This window comes from Rhinolophus sinicus, chromosome 15 (assembly GCF_057876585.1).
Source record: "Rhinolophus sinicus isolate RSI-liver-muscle chromosome 15, RSI-T2T, whole genome shotgun sequence".
Lineage (NCBI taxonomy): Eukaryota > Metazoa > Chordata > Mammalia > Chiroptera > Rhinolophidae > Rhinolophus > Rhinolophus sinicus.
Genome location: NC_142515.1, coordinates 134,120,539 through 134,135,819, shown reverse-complemented (window position 1 = coordinate 134,135,819; position 15,281 = coordinate 134,120,539). Strand labels below are relative to the sequence as shown.

At 46.3% G+C, this 15,281-nt stretch overlaps 1 protein-coding gene across 13 annotated transcripts in view; it reads left to right on the top strand.

The window, feature by feature from the left end:
* CAMK2D (calcium/calmodulin dependent protein kinase II delta) overlaps positions 1-15,281 on the top strand; it is a 188,526-nt gene that overhangs the window by 25,604 nt on the left and 147,641 nt on the right. The gene's annotated exons all lie outside the window — the stretch shown is intronic.

The window sequence follows — 15,281 nt, the reverse complement described above, 5'->3', positions numbered from 1 at the left end:
GACCTTCATTTTGTTTTTTTGTTTTTTCTTTTCTGTCCATTCCTTGGTATTTTCTCTGCTTTGCCGTATCTTTAAAAGATCCCCCTGGCTATGCTGTGGGGCAAGGGCATAGCTCAAAAGCACAGTTAGGAGGCTGTTAAAGTAATACCAACCAGAGAGAATGGTTTTCTCGAGGGTATTCATGCAGTAGAGAAAAATGATTGGATTTTGATATATTTGAAGACAGAACCCATGGGAATCTTTAGGGAGAGAGGAGTTCACCCTTCTCCAACCAATCAAGTTTTTAGTTGTTCAGTTGTCCTCCCTTATCCATGGTGGATATGTTCCCAGACCCCCAGTCCTGAAATCTGGAACCACAGATGGTACCAAACCCCACATTACTATGTTTTCCTTTGCATACATAGTTATGGTAAAGTGTAATTGATAAATTATGCACAGTAACAATAACTAACAGTGAAATAGAACAGGCATAACAATATACTCTACTAGAAGTTGTGTGAATGGCTTTGGGTCATTACTAATAAAATAAGGTCACTGGAACACAAGCACTGGAATAGTGCAGTGACGTGGACTCCAAGTGCCCGAGGGCGGGGGTGTGTACACCGCGGGCGCCCTGGGCGGGCCAGAAGGCTCAGGCCTCCTTCACACAACTCAGAATGCCACGAAACATAAAACTTATGGATTCTTTATTGACTTGCTTATTTCTGGAACGTTCCATTTAATATTTCAGGCCACCGTTGACCATGGAACGCAAAACCACGGATAAGGGGGGATACTGCACTATTATTATTATATCAACATTATTTTCATTTGTTTTCTCTAGAGGTAGGAAAATATCCACGTGTACGAATGTTACAGGAAATAAGGAGATCGGTTCAGTTGTAACAGTGTTCAGGACCATTACAAATGAACTGTGATTATCAGCAATACAGAGGCCAAAACTGTTTCCAGGGCTTGGTAGCCACTCCAGAAATGTTTGTTGATAGAAGATTTTAAAGTGATTTGTTATAAGCAGATGGAACCTATTAGAAGCTACTTGGGAGCTATTTAGGGCGGCAGCTTTACTTCGCATCGGTGGCTTATGAAGGCAGAGGACTCGTTCCTTTCCAGGCAAAGGAGGTTTGATGCAGAGCAAAAAGCTGGGAGCGAAAAGCTGGGCACATGTTTAAAAATATATTTCATAACCTTAATTCAACTTTATGAATAAAGTCCAACAGGCTGGATTTACAAAGCGAAAACTTAAAGATTCTTCTTCAGACTTTGTTTCTACTTTGCAAAAATGATCACTGCTTATCTGTTAGTCATTACCTGTGTTTCTTTCCAGAATTATGAGGTGCATTTATCTTTTTTAGCCATTAATTTCTACAAAGTATAAGTAGTTAGATTTACACGAGGTTTTGATTCTACTCAATCTGAGACCCTTTGCTCCTGTTTTCTGTCTTTGAAATTTTTGCCTGGTTTATTTTCATTTAATGTAATTCATTCTTAATCCTACATCTTAAGTTTACTAAAGAGGATTTTAATGTGTTCCTACTTTTAAATTTTCTCAGAAATGGAGGAAAATATAGTCTTTAAGTGCAAACTAGAAGACAATGAATGGGAAAACAGATTTAGCTAGTCAAAGTCTGAGAAAAACAAACAATTGTGACACTGCACTGGTAAAGAAATTTCAGAACCAAAAGAATTATAGAAGAACATTTATATTGACGAAAGCTGTTATATTAGGTTGGTGCAAAAGTAATAGCAGATTTTGCAATTTTTAACCTTTTAAACCGCAATTACTTTTGCACCAACCTAATAAAAAGAAAAACTGTCATAGTGTTGACTAAATTTAGAATTTGAGCTAGGTGTTAAAAAAAGGACAGGGCTACTCAAGGTTCCTGCCTCCCTCATCCCCGCAGGGGACCCCAGACTTGGAAAGTTAGCTGGTAACTTTGTGAACTGAGCAGGGCTTAGTCAGCTCCAGGCTTGGCCTGCCCTCCATCTCACAAGGAGATGCAGGGTTCCAGGACACACCTGTGAGGCTTTGCAGTCGCGTTAACTGTCCACTCAGCATTCGTGTGTCTCTTGTATTTACTTTATCACTCCATTTTTTTTACTTGAGGATAAAAGTTAGCGTATAATTACCTCAAGTTATCTGTTACTTTATTTAAGTCTTCATTGGCTTTTCTTAATATTTAGTGTTACATAGTTTTCTTTGTAAAAAGAAATAATTTGTCATTATGTGCTTTTGTCTAAAATTGTATTTGTCTTTTGTTTCCGTTCTGCCTGAAAAATAATTCCCACAGATTTCCTGTAAAAACACAAGTCCTCTCCCAGTTATGCCCCAAACCAACTTTCATTTTATTGAAGATGTTAGGGCAGGATATAGTAGTTACGGATTGTCAGCGTAAAAAGCTGTGCTACCATGTTTCCCCGAAAATAAGACCTACCCGAACAGTCAGCTCTAATGTGTCTTTTAGAGCAAAAATTAATATAAGACCGGGTCTTATTTTACTATGACCAAGTCTTATATTAATTTTTGCTTCAAAAGACGCATTAGAGCTGATTGTCCAGCTAGGTCTTATTTTCAGGGAAATACGTGGCATATAACATGTAATTCTTAGCTTTCTGTTGTAGCCTAAGGTTAATAGTCCAAATGTCCAAACTTTAATGTGCGGTTATTTAACTGGGACTATTAACTCTGAAGGAAATAAAAGACAGTGATGGACATAGGCATGTCCATTCAGTGACCAAGGATTTCAGGGTGCAGATTCAGACCTGCCCACCACCACCTCGTAATTTAAAACTTCGACAGAGACATGTCCTAGAGCCATGCAAGTGTATTCACGGAAAGGCATCTGGCTTCACCTCGACACTCGCTTTTGCAGATAAAGGTTGGTTTTTCTTCTGCTTGTGCCCGTAGTAGTCACTGGTGAGAGGTGTTTATACCACAGGCTTGAAGCAGTACCAAGGCCTGAATTTTTTGAGAATTTAATGTGAACATGCTTTAAAAATTCATTACACTAAATTCTCCGAGAGGTTCCAGTACATTTTAAAAACCATTTTATCTATATTTTTCTGAACTCATATTGGATAGGGACCAGCAAAGATAATTTTTTTTTTTTTTTTTTTTTTTTTTTTGCTAGCAAGGTGAGATTTTTATAATGTTTTTACAAGCATTTTCCATGGGTATTGATGCTATTTCTAATTGATCTTGAAAATGCATAGAAAGGATAGACCATTCTGGAAACTATAAACTACCCACAATTTAGAACTTCATGCTTTCTAAGACATATGTGCCTTTCCCTCTTAGTCTGTAACAGTAATTGGCGTTCTGAGAGAGAGAGGAAAGACATACACACCTCAGAGGCTGATTCAGCAAAAAACTACAAGATTTATCTGGACCTGATCACTTTGAAAAGTTAGGAAAAGTAAAATAGGTTGGAGAAATTTAATCTTTCATAAAAATCCCTTCAAACTTTTCATTCTGAAAGCTGAATAAAATTAATTGTAACATTAAGAACCTGTTTACCTGTTCACTTTTATGTGTTCATAGTGGTATCACTGAGTTGGTTTCTTTGGTTTGCAAAATACCCTGAAACAATAGTATTACATGCATTTGCAGGGACTCAGTTTTAGAATCACATAAAACTGAATGTTTCGCTTGTTCTATGTGTCCTTCCGTATGGTACCAGACTTTGCTGCATGCCGTTACTTATACGCATTTTGTAAAAAGATGTCAAAGGAAAGATTTAGGCTTCGAGCTGAGTTTTGCAGGCTTGTGATCTGGTCGGTATTCGTCACCGACAAGACAGTGCCACTCGAGCGACAGGCCGCTCCTTGTGGGTATGAGAATGGTAGTTGGCTCTGCAGGTATGTGTTTTGACTGATAAATCTCAGGGCTTGATCAGAAATGCAGACCAGGTAGAACTAGTGTAGCAGGTGCTGTTGTCGTCTGCAGTCCTGCTTCTGTCACAGTGAGTGACTGAGGAGGAGCCGTGGCAGGGGCACTGGACAAATGCCTACTTAGCTGCCCTACACTGCAGGCAGAGTGCCCAAGACGGGACTTTCCAATGCTCACGTCAAGCTTTCGTTGAAAGGGACGGGGGTGATGGCTCTCTACGCGTCATGAAGCCTAGTGACTCTGGAAATCACTCCAGAGCAAGGTCCACTCAGTGCGTTGGGATGCGGCGATGTCCTGGCAATGCCAGTAAGCTGTTCTGTGGAAAGAGAATTATTCAATCAAGGGACTTTGAGACACTCTTGTTAAACCATCACGTATATAGTGACATGTGGCACGTTTCTGAGAAAGAGATGTATGTGCTGCTCAGGGCATCTCCCAAACCTACCTGACCTCGGAAACCGCTGCAGCATCTGGGAGGATGACAGGGCTCCCTGGAAATTGAGAAATAGTCCTAAAAACATGACTAACTTTCTTTTCTTGTGAGGAAAGAAACTGGAAACAAATGTGGTGAAGTGTTATTACTGGTTTAAGGTGGAGATGGGTAAATGTTTCTGTTACATTATTTTCTACATACTTACGCTGTCACAGAGTTACAAATTAAAAAGTATTCACAGCACTTTGAGTGTTTGCAGTTTTAGAATTAGAAACTCAAAGAGGAGTGGACCTTGGCAGTCCCGTAACAACAACTGGAGCCTTGATATGTCTCAGTGACGCCGACACTCTCAGGTTGTGCAGCGTGAGGTGACAGAGGAATGTGAGTGGCTTCTGCTGGTGGTTACACGTGAGCGAGCCAGGAGTGGGGTCTCCAGGGGAGCGCAGGGGACAGTGTCCAGGTTAGCGTCCTGCTCAGGGAACAGTTTCCCACCAGCTGTAAGTTATAGCTCTGTATGCCCTGAGCCTAACGCCGTGGATAACGAGTAACCTGAACTAACTACAAACACCCACCCTTCTAGTGGCCCGTTCTGGACACTGTCAGGTAGGTCAGAGTTCATTGCTGGCTGCCCCAGTCTCCCCTCCAGCGCACGTGTGCCCCCAGGAATCGGTGACTGTAACCTCTCCCATGAAAACCTATCAGGAGCTGATAAATTCACGTGCAGTGAAGTGTAAGTGTCGGGGGGAAACAATGAGTTTCCTCTCCAGACGATGCTCGCGTTTTAAGGAGGTTCAAAGACTTGCACCCAAATAGTGAATTCCTAAACGTGGAAGTCCAGGGTGGACGTTTTGACAAGGACCTTCGTGTAACCTCTGAAAGGCGTCACCTGGAGAGCGCATGCAGTACCTGGGAAGGTAAAGTGAGGGTGAGAGGATGTGTGGCAAACGGCCATGTTATGGTTTTCATTGCATATTAGAGGCAAATTAGGACTCACACAACCTCTTCACCCTGAAAAAGAGTCAGTATCCAGACGTTTTTTCTATACACAGGATGAAGGGTCAGATGACACGGTGGAGTCGTGACGGCCACTGACAGGCTTCCAGTCAGCAGGGTCCCTTTCACTGCAATGGCCGTTTCAAGTGCATTTCTAGGTCGTGTGCATTTCTAGGTCATGTGTTTTCACAGGTCAGTGTAAAGCCACCTCCGTGCTGATACGAGCAGGGACAATCATTTCATTGTCAGTCAATGGACTTCTGTCAATTTAGTTTTCCAGTCGCCTTGAGGTCAGACTCCATGAGCTCATTTACATCTTTCATTTAGTTCAAATTGGCACAAACCCATGAGAAGACATGTGTGCACACCTATGCAAGTAGACATTTTAGCTTTAGTGTGGATTTTGAATTTCTCAGTATTAGATATTTTCTCTTAAGCTTGTTACAGTTTTCATTGAGACAGTCTGTGTAAAAATAGGACATTTACTGGCATTACCCATGGCTGTGTTAGTATTTTTAAAATGTACTGCAAAGGGTAAGTTGGGAGATTCTAATATGTACATATATTATGCTTACATATTCAACTTTAAATGCACATAACAAAATAGATAATAAAACATAATTGATGATATATGTAACTTTTACAAATATGTTTAGATATAGAAATATCTATTATATTCAGTCAAATAGAAGTTATATTTTGGGGTAAATTGACTACCGTCTAAAATTCCAAATAGATGCTAGAAGTTAAAGCTACTAGAAGTTATGACGGAAACACTGTGGTGGTTCAGGTTCTAGAGGTTCCTGTTAGGGAGCACACGTTCCCGAGGGACCCATGGGCCTTGGACTGTAGGAGTGGTGCCCTCCACGGGCCCCAGAGCTTAGGTGGATCCGTCTGTCAGTGACCTTGAGCTTAGGCGGACCCCGTCTCTCAGTGACCTTGACCTTAGGCAGATCCCGCCTCTCAGTGACCTTGACCTTAGGCAGATCCCGCCTCTCAATGACCTTGACCTTAAACGGATCCCGTCTCTCAGTGACCTTGAGTTTAGGCGGGTCCGTCTCTCAGTGACCTTGAGCTTAGGGGGATCCCGTCTCAGTGACCTTAGTCCACCTCCGGTCGGCCGTCTTCAAGCCTGGGTCTCTCCGAATCTCTGGGGAAATGGCAGAGTCGCTCTAGCTTCTGGCATTGCCACATCTCACTGCTCGGGCTGTAGTGGCAGCAGGAGCGAGACAGCGGTTTGTTGTGGACGGGGCCTGGGGGATGGAGCTGCTGCCACACACACACACGCACGCACACACACACACACACACACACGTGAGGACCTGGTTATGGTCTGCTCATGCAGGCACAGCCCATATCTGCTTGCTGGATCCAGGAACCTCTTTATCCCCTCATTAGAATCCCTGGGCTTTCGTCTTCCCTGAAACAGTGAGGAAAAGGCATCGCTGATTGACAGTTGGGGCTGATGGGGGTGTGGTCAGGTAGGTGTTTATCGTTTTCCAGACAGGGACCCAGGGCCTCAGATGGGTCTGGAGGCTCAGCAGTGTCTGTGTTTGTGGCTGTGGTTCTTTCCTGCAGCCTTGCAGGACCGCTGCTGGGTGGGTTTGGCACCAGAGGTCAGACAGGAGTCGCCGTGCGGAAAAGGCCCTGTCAGTTCCCACAGCATCTCCAGTCCAGAGCTGTCCCCTTGATCAGGCATGCTAGTGACGCGTTTCAACTTGTGTCCTGCAGCCTCGTAAATAGTCTACATATGTGTCATTAGTAACTTCTGGCTTTTTAAGATGATAGCCAAACATGTGAAGAAGTCCTAGCTTTTAAATACCCTGAAATCTGAGTGTCTCTGAAGAGCTGAGTTATGAGGTCTGCTGTTGTCAGAAAGGTTGGAGTTTTAACTGTTGCCTTTCCAATACCCGGATTTCTTTCTCTGTTTTACTTCTGGTATCAGCATCAGACTATGGAAATAAATAGTCAGATGAAAGTGTAGGTCTGCCCTCCCCACCCCCCCACCTCTCCCCACACGTGTTATCAGAGTGAAAGTAAGTGCCACCCTCCGGAAACACCAGGCTGCGTTTCTCACAAGTGAGCAAGCAGCTCTACCTTGTTAATTCCTGTTCACTTTCGGGGCGTTTAGTTTCGCTCTGAAGCCTCTCTTTCATTTGCCTATGTGTCTCCTGGTTTCAGCTTCCCACCTCTCCCCTGAGCCAGCGGCGTCCTGGAGAACAGGGCAGGTGGGTCTGAGCTTCAGCCACACAGGTAGCCTCCCGGGGGCCTTTGGAAGGCTGTCAGCACAGTGATTCTCTAGGACACTCTGACTCAAACCCGAGTTCAGCCCACCAGCATATGATGTCATCCCACCCTAGCCCATCTCCTTTGGAAAAACAGCCTCCGAGTTTTTCTGCTTGTCTTGTGTTCTTGAGTGGGAAGGGGTAGGACTTCTTTCAGTTCTGAAGGTGATATAATTTGGTGACTAGTAATGTATGTAAATTAAAAATATGTAGCCTTAAATTACAAAAAAGTGATCAATGATTTTCATTCTCTGGATTTGAAAAACACATTTTTGATTACATGTAAAATTTCTCTAGAGGAAAAATTAGGTTGTAATGCAAGTGCCTAGAGAAACAAGGTGATTTTGAGACAATGTATTATAATTTGTTTCAGAGATGTTGGGGAGATTTAATAGAAAGTAAACAGGAAAATAATTTCCTGTTTTTATAGCTACATCAGCCAATGGTATCAGTATTTTTCTGTATTTAAAATTTTGTACAGTTTGATTCCATTAAAAGAACAACATAAAACCCCCAAATCCTTTTATTTTGAAGGGGATAAAATGTTCATTTTGATAACACATTTTATGGGTAGGTTATGGAGTGTCAGAAAGGTTTAGCTGTTTCAAAAGGTAATCTGTACAGCTATGAAAGAAACTTTCCCCAGTCTTTTTTTCTTTTCTTTCTTATTAAACTTAATGGGGTGACATTGGCTAATAAAATTACATAGGTTTCAAGTGTCCATTTGTGTCGTACATCATCTGTATGTTGCATCGTGTGTTCACCACCCAGGGTCAGTTCTCCTTCCATCATCATATATTTGACCCCTTTCCCCTCTGGCACCTCCCACCTCCCTCAGTGTGAAAGTGACTGGGCGATTTGCGTGCCAGGGTAATCTCCCTGTGCTGTCTGTGAGGTGGTTGGTGCTGGGTGAGCCTGTTCGTTGCCAGGTAACAGGAGGCAGCTGAAGGGCGTGGGCCAGGCCACCTGGGGACACTCCTCTGGCCTTGTCAGTGGGGGCTCTGCAGCCCTGCACCTTGTTCCTGTGGTCAGCTGCGTCTGGAGACTCTGGCCCCAAATTTTGTTTCTGGAATGCTGACAGACCTTGGAAGCCCTCAGATGCCACCAGCATTGACCGTGGGGCCACTTAAACGATGAATGGGATGGCCAGGAACTGGAACGTGGGCCCTTTTGCTTTTCCATGGTTTTCCTGTTACGCAGCACAGAAGGAAGCTGCAGCCAGAGCTCAGGGAAGAGGCTGCAGAGGGAGAGCGAGAGCCTGGCCTGTAGGCGGCAGGGGTTTTTCTTGGAGGTTGGTGCTTCTGCTCTCCCGCTTTTCCATTCTGTGAACAGCAGGAGGAAGAGTCAGGGTCGTTTCGTGGTGCCCCATGTCTGTCGCTCTTTTTCTGAGGTTGCACCCGTCGGAATAGCAGGGAGCTAATGTTAGGTGAGCATCAGTCTGTCTAAGGAGTTGTACCAGCTCCTTTCCACAAGTTATCTCGTGTTTTGTCAGCACCACACTTCTCCAGCGTGAATGCTGTTATAACCCCTTGTAGAGACGGAGGCACTCAGGGAGCTGAACGTCTGAGGTTGGACGTCTTACCTGGTGTTGCAATATGGTCTCATCTGAGGCAGGTTCCATCCATTGCCGCCTATAACTCAGAGTAATAGACTAGGTTCAGTAATATCTCAGAGCTCTTGATGCACTTAATATACCTGTCTTGATAAAGGCTGTAGAAATTAAGTATCTGCATAGTTTCAAGTAACTCTGGAAAAGGTTCCATGATTTCTCAAATCTGTCATTGCTTTGATTTCAACCACTTTCTCTTGGTTCATCCCAAATAGAGAGGGAGGACAGCTGGCGGCCCTTGTCAGTACAATAGGCCATATATTTTGAGGACATTACAACGTCTCCCCTTAGCTCTTTCTGCACAGCCGGACCACTTCTGTCCTTTCATCTCTGTGCTCTGCAGCCCTCCATCGTCGGCGTGGGCTTCCTCCCTTCTCACTTCACAAGTGGAGATCATAACTGGGCGTGGACAGGCGTGAGCCCAGCAACAGACAGTAAAATAGGAAGCTTACCTCACATTTCTAAACTGATTTTCTATTTATGAACCGTGTACTTGGTTAAAACTCAAGGACAGCGGCTGGCTGTCACGTGTCGCACGGGTCGGCTGTGGGGCCAGGTGGCTTTTCCTGCTGCGGTGCACGTGGCAGCCTTACCTGTGTCTGCTCTTGTGCATGTTCCGAAACACACTATTTTGCAAAATCACAGAGAAGCGCTGCATGAAGTATGAAGAATATTTTGATGCAAAAAAAGCTTTTAAAAGATTTTAATGTGCTCAAAGTGATTAGTGTTAAAAATGCTTTGTTTTTTATGTACAGTGGTACCTGGAATTGCTTCATATACACCTGGGCAGTTGCTACTGCAACTTCGCCTCAATCATTTAATCAATTACCTGTGGGTTTTCTAATCCACCAACCCCACTCTGAGTACTGTTTGAATCCCCCGAAGTTTGGTTCGCTTATTTACTAAGCGAAAAACCTAAGGGTTGTCCTGTCTCATACTATAACACCTCATGTCATTACCTGTCTTCCTGGAAGCACTAACTACCAGGCTGTTTTACCCACGCCATCCCCTAAAATTCACTCAAATTCACTCATTCCGTGTTAAAATAGCCAGCCCTTTCCTTTCCCCATTTCAGAACTATTGTAGTTTATAAAAATTACTATTTCTTGGAAGGTGTTATGTCTGTAATTTTTACAATCACAGATTTGCTTATTTTGTTACTCAATTTTATGCCCAAACTTTACCTTTTCTGTTATGGGTAAGGGGTCATAGGTATTTTTATTTAGGTAGGGAATGTCTTGTTTTCATCCAGCTTGAATGGAGAAGTTTCTGGTAGTGAACCTACCGTTTTCATGCTCCCATAGTGTTGTAAACCAGCAAATTTAGAATTGGGGCTCTTCACACGTGCTTTTCCAGTTTCATTAAAAGTTTGCGCCCTCTCAGTAAGTGCCATCAGGTTCATGACAGCGAGTTCACTGGTTTAATAGCATTGGATCAACCCCTGATCACAGCTCACTTCTCTGTAAAATTAGCCATTTTGTATAGGACAAAAATTTTTTGTGGCTCTGTAGTTATCGGAAAAGCATCTCGAAATCTTCTTACCATCGATTACCATCGTCCTTACTTATGAATGACCCATCAAATTGGACAGTTTTCAAAAGTAGCAGTGTTCTCTCTTTAGCTGTGACTTTTGCATGAGACGCACTGTAGGGCATCTGTCACCTCTTGTGTCCCCTCCTCACCATGTCAGCGTGCTCTGTCGCCATATGGGTTTGCAGACATCTCCTGACAGCCCACGTGCCCTGCTCTCCAGAAGGCTTCACTCAGGCGATGGAAGGGCTGCTGCTTTTGAGTCTTGACACACAGCTCCTTACCTCCTAGCAACACGAAGGGAACGCTTCTGCGCTTTAAATTCCATTCACTGTCAGTTTTTAAGAAAATTCAGTCTCCAGTCTAGGCAGGTCTATGGAGAAACAGAACTGTCCTGAATAGTCTCAACAGCTCACCTTTGTTGGAGCTTTTTATTTTGAAATAATTCTGCATTTCCGACTTGCAAAGAGGTACAGACTGTTGTCACGCAGCTATCACTTAGTTGGGAACTGTGACTCCCAATGGCGGTGCCTGCTGCTCACAGACCACGCGCCTGCACCTGCTCACGGGCCCCCACATGCTCACGCGCCCCACCTCCTCACGTGCCCCACCTGCTCGTGGATCTCATGCCCGCACCTGCTCACGCGCCCGCACCTGCTCACGCGCCCGCACCTGCTCACGCGCCCGCACCTGCTCACGCGCCCGCACCTGCTCACGTGCCCCACCTGCTCATACGCCCCACCTGCTCACGGACCTCGCGCCCGCACCTGCTCACGCGCCCCACCTGCTCACACGCCCCACCTGCTCACGCGCCCCACCTGCTTGCAGACCTCATGCCCACACCCACGCCCGCACCCGCTCACGCGTCCCACCTGCTCACGCGTCCCACCTGCTCACGCGCCCCACCTGCTCACGCGCCCCACCTGCTCACGCGCCCCACCTGCTCATGCGCCCCACCTGCTCGCAGACCTCATGCCCGCACCCGCTCACGCGTCCCACCTGCTCACGCTTCCCACCTGCTCACGGACTGCGCACGTCCGCACCTGCTCACGCGTCCCGCACCTGCTCGCAGACCTCATGCCCACACCCGCGCCCGCACCTGCTCACGCGCCCCACCTGCTCGCAGACCTCATGCCCACACCCGCGCCCGCACCTGCTCACGCGCCCCACCTGCTTGCGGATCTCATGCCCGCGCCTGCTCACGCGTCCCACCTGCTCACGGACTGCGCACGTTCGCACCTGCTCACGCGCCCGCACCTGCTCGCGTGCCCACCTGCTCACGGACCACACACCTGCACCTGCTCCTATGCCGGTTCCTGCAGGGCTGTGGTGGTGAGTGTCTGCGGGCTGTCATGGGGTGCGCAGCTGCCCGGCTGCGACCACAGCAGCACTCGAGGGGCTGAGATATCTGAGCAGGCCTGGGCCAGGGTGCCAGGCTCCGTCCCCGCTTCTGAAGCAGGACGAAGTGTTTGTAGGCACCACGCTCCAAGCACACAGGGTGTGGTGAGTGCCAGCGGGCTGCCCAGCCTGGTCCCCGAGGGTGGCCTGTCCATGCTGGACACGCATCTTATGGAGGCGACTTACTGTCGTGTGACATTTGTCACCTTGCAGTAGTCAAAGCCTCACTGACGGTCAGGAAGCTTGATGTGAGTTTTAGAGGAAAAGTTACCAACCTGCTGTGAGTGAATCTTCTGCGCTCGCCGTTGCTGCGTAGTGTGAGTGTGAGTGTTTCTGAGGAGAGCACAGGTAGTGCTTTCCTGATCATGGGATTTCAGTTGTATATTTATCCCCTGTGAGTGCTTGTTAGAATACACATGTTTCTGTTAAGAATGAAACTTAGTTATGGATTTGCCTTAAATAAAATTGCATTAGATTTAATAAAAGTTAAATTGTTAGGAAAATTAATTTTCCCTTTTTCTTTTATTATAACGATAAAGTTCATTTTGTACAATTAGTAAAACATACCAGCATTCCCTAGTACTGTGAAATTTCAGTGGGCACAAAGGAAAATAAAACATTACAGGCTGTGTTACCTTTGTGCTAGAAATGTCAAGGACAGAAAGTCCAGGGGGAAATGGTGGAAATGCCCACCTTGTGTATTTTCAGATGTTTAGATTTCACCTTAGTGCTCTTCTGACCCTGAGATAAATGCCATGGGAAAACGGGCCCTGTCTTATCTCCTTCAGAATAATCCTGTGTTTCTAAGGCCATTTTATACCCAGTCTGCTTTCTGGGGAATCATAAAATGTGTTTGCACAAAAGCAGGAAAAGCACTTCTTGACTATTTGAGATTTCAGAAGTCATCGTTGCCACGTGAGGCGCCTGGTCCTTTAAAATGAAAACTGACATTATGAGAAACAGGAAGTGCACCTGTAGCAAGAGTTTGACATCTGTTTTGAGAAAATCTGCCTTCCCTTTTACGCCTTCTGTAAAATGGTTAATGGTTCCCATGAGATCATACACTCCCTCTGCAGTCGTGGTGTCGTTATGTCACATCCCTCATGCAGAGGGTGTTTAATGGAAGAAAAACATGTCGAAAAGTTTGAGCCATTTTAACTCTTAAAAGCATTTATGATTTTAAAGAATCTGGAGTGCATCCAGAAGTTCTCACAGATGTGGTGATCGGTTAAGACCCACCTCCTTTTAGTTCTGCTGTAGCCCTTGTGCAGACCGCTGAGACATCCAGTGTCACCTGCCCCCCCCCCCCCCCCACGCCCCGGACCCTGGGCTGCTTCAGGGAGAAAACGGAATCCTGTAAATCACCTTCTCATATTTAGCACAAGTCCATCTGTATTCAGATAGCGGAACCCAGCCAGTGGTGTTTAGATGACCATGTCCACATTCTGGAAACACCACGCTGTGTCCTTCAGCTCTCTGGTCCAGGGTGGTGGCCACCTGCCCTCTATGGCCGTCCGAGTGGAAAGCAGTGTAAACATAAACTACACACTAGACCTCAAAAACTTAGAATGTAAAATAGCTTAATATTTTATATTGGTTTCATGTAGAAATGAGATTTTTTTTTTTTAGATTTTGATGAAATAAAACATTAAAACTGAGCCATATATATACATGTATATTATGTGGCTGCTAGACCATTTAAAGTTGCACATGCGGTTTGCATTTGTGGCCTGTGTTAACTCTCCATCTGACGGTGCTGTTCTGAAGCAGAAACTGGGAAGTGGTGGCCGGGAGCCATGTCTGGCCTATGTTTTTGTGACCAATGAGCTAAGAATGTTTTCTACATCTTTAAAGGGTTGTTAGAAAAGCAAGTATATGCCATGGAGACCATATGTGATATGCAAAGCCTGTAGTATTTACAATCTGGCCTTTAGTATAAAATGCTTGTTTAACTCTGTCCTGAAGAAGTCTGAGGACCCAACTCATGGTTCTTACCTTCCAGCAGCTTCTCGGTCGGTGGCAATGACAGTCCTGACACATTACATGACAACCAGAGTGCCATCAAGGGGTGGGTAGTGGTGGAGAGTGTTCGGGACGTGATGTGACATTGGACTAGACTGACACTTGAAGGGTGAGGGCCTGGGCAGGGCCACATTTCCTGAACCCTTCAGGGACGGCCTGGCCTTGCCTCTGAGCTGCTGGCCGTGTCAGTGACCTCTGCAGCCACCTCGCCCATGTCTCGGTGGCCTGGACAGTGCGTGAGCAGAGGAGAGGACGGTAAGGCGTCCCGTGTCAGCACACCTGAGGTGCACCCTGAGGCCACCTGTCGGCTCCCGGAAGTGCCGGCAGAAGCCGTCCCTGTGATCTGGTTCTGCGTCTTCCTCTGGCTTGGTGCCCCTTCCCCTCCTCTCCTCGGGTTTGGGCCCTAGAGCCCAGCCTAATGAATGCGGTACTAACCCCCCCCCCCTCAGCAGAGAGGGGTGTTCTTGTTGGGGGCTGAGCAGCGAAGGGGCAGAAGCAGGAAGGAAGGAAGCGATGAGGTCTGTTGGGGCCAGGGCATTCGTTACGGGAGGGCAGAGTGCCTGAAATGAAGGTGCAGGCTGCCAAGCGCTCTTCCTGGGGAGAACAGACGCTTTTGGAGCAGGGATGTGACATGAAGAAAACAGTCCTTTAGGGGAGTCAGCTCGGAAGAAGTGTGGATTGAGGGACAGAATTGTTCCAGAGAGTAACCCGTTCCTGTGCTCACTCACCAGTGCCTGATTTTGTGGGTCATCAGTAAGTGAGGGTCAAATACATTGCTTGACTGAAACCGAGTTAGTTGAGATTTGAGACCTTGCAATGGTTGTGGCTGTGGGTCCCCTTGGATCTTTTCTGAAGGCTGCATCAGGTCCCTGCCCCTCACGCATTCCTAAAGACAAGACAAGTGCCCACTAGTGTCCTGGGCCTGTCTGAAGAGCCGTCGGGCACTTCACCCTCACCAGTTCCTCCCAGTGCCAGCTGACCCAGCTGTGTCTCCTGCCAGATGTGCCTGCTGGGACCCTGTTCTCCTCTCTGCAGTCGGAGGCAGGGCTGGAGGCCGAATGGGGCCGTCTTCCTGGATCTTACACGGCACTGCCTGCCTGAGGCTCTGGCTTTTCCTTCACAGTT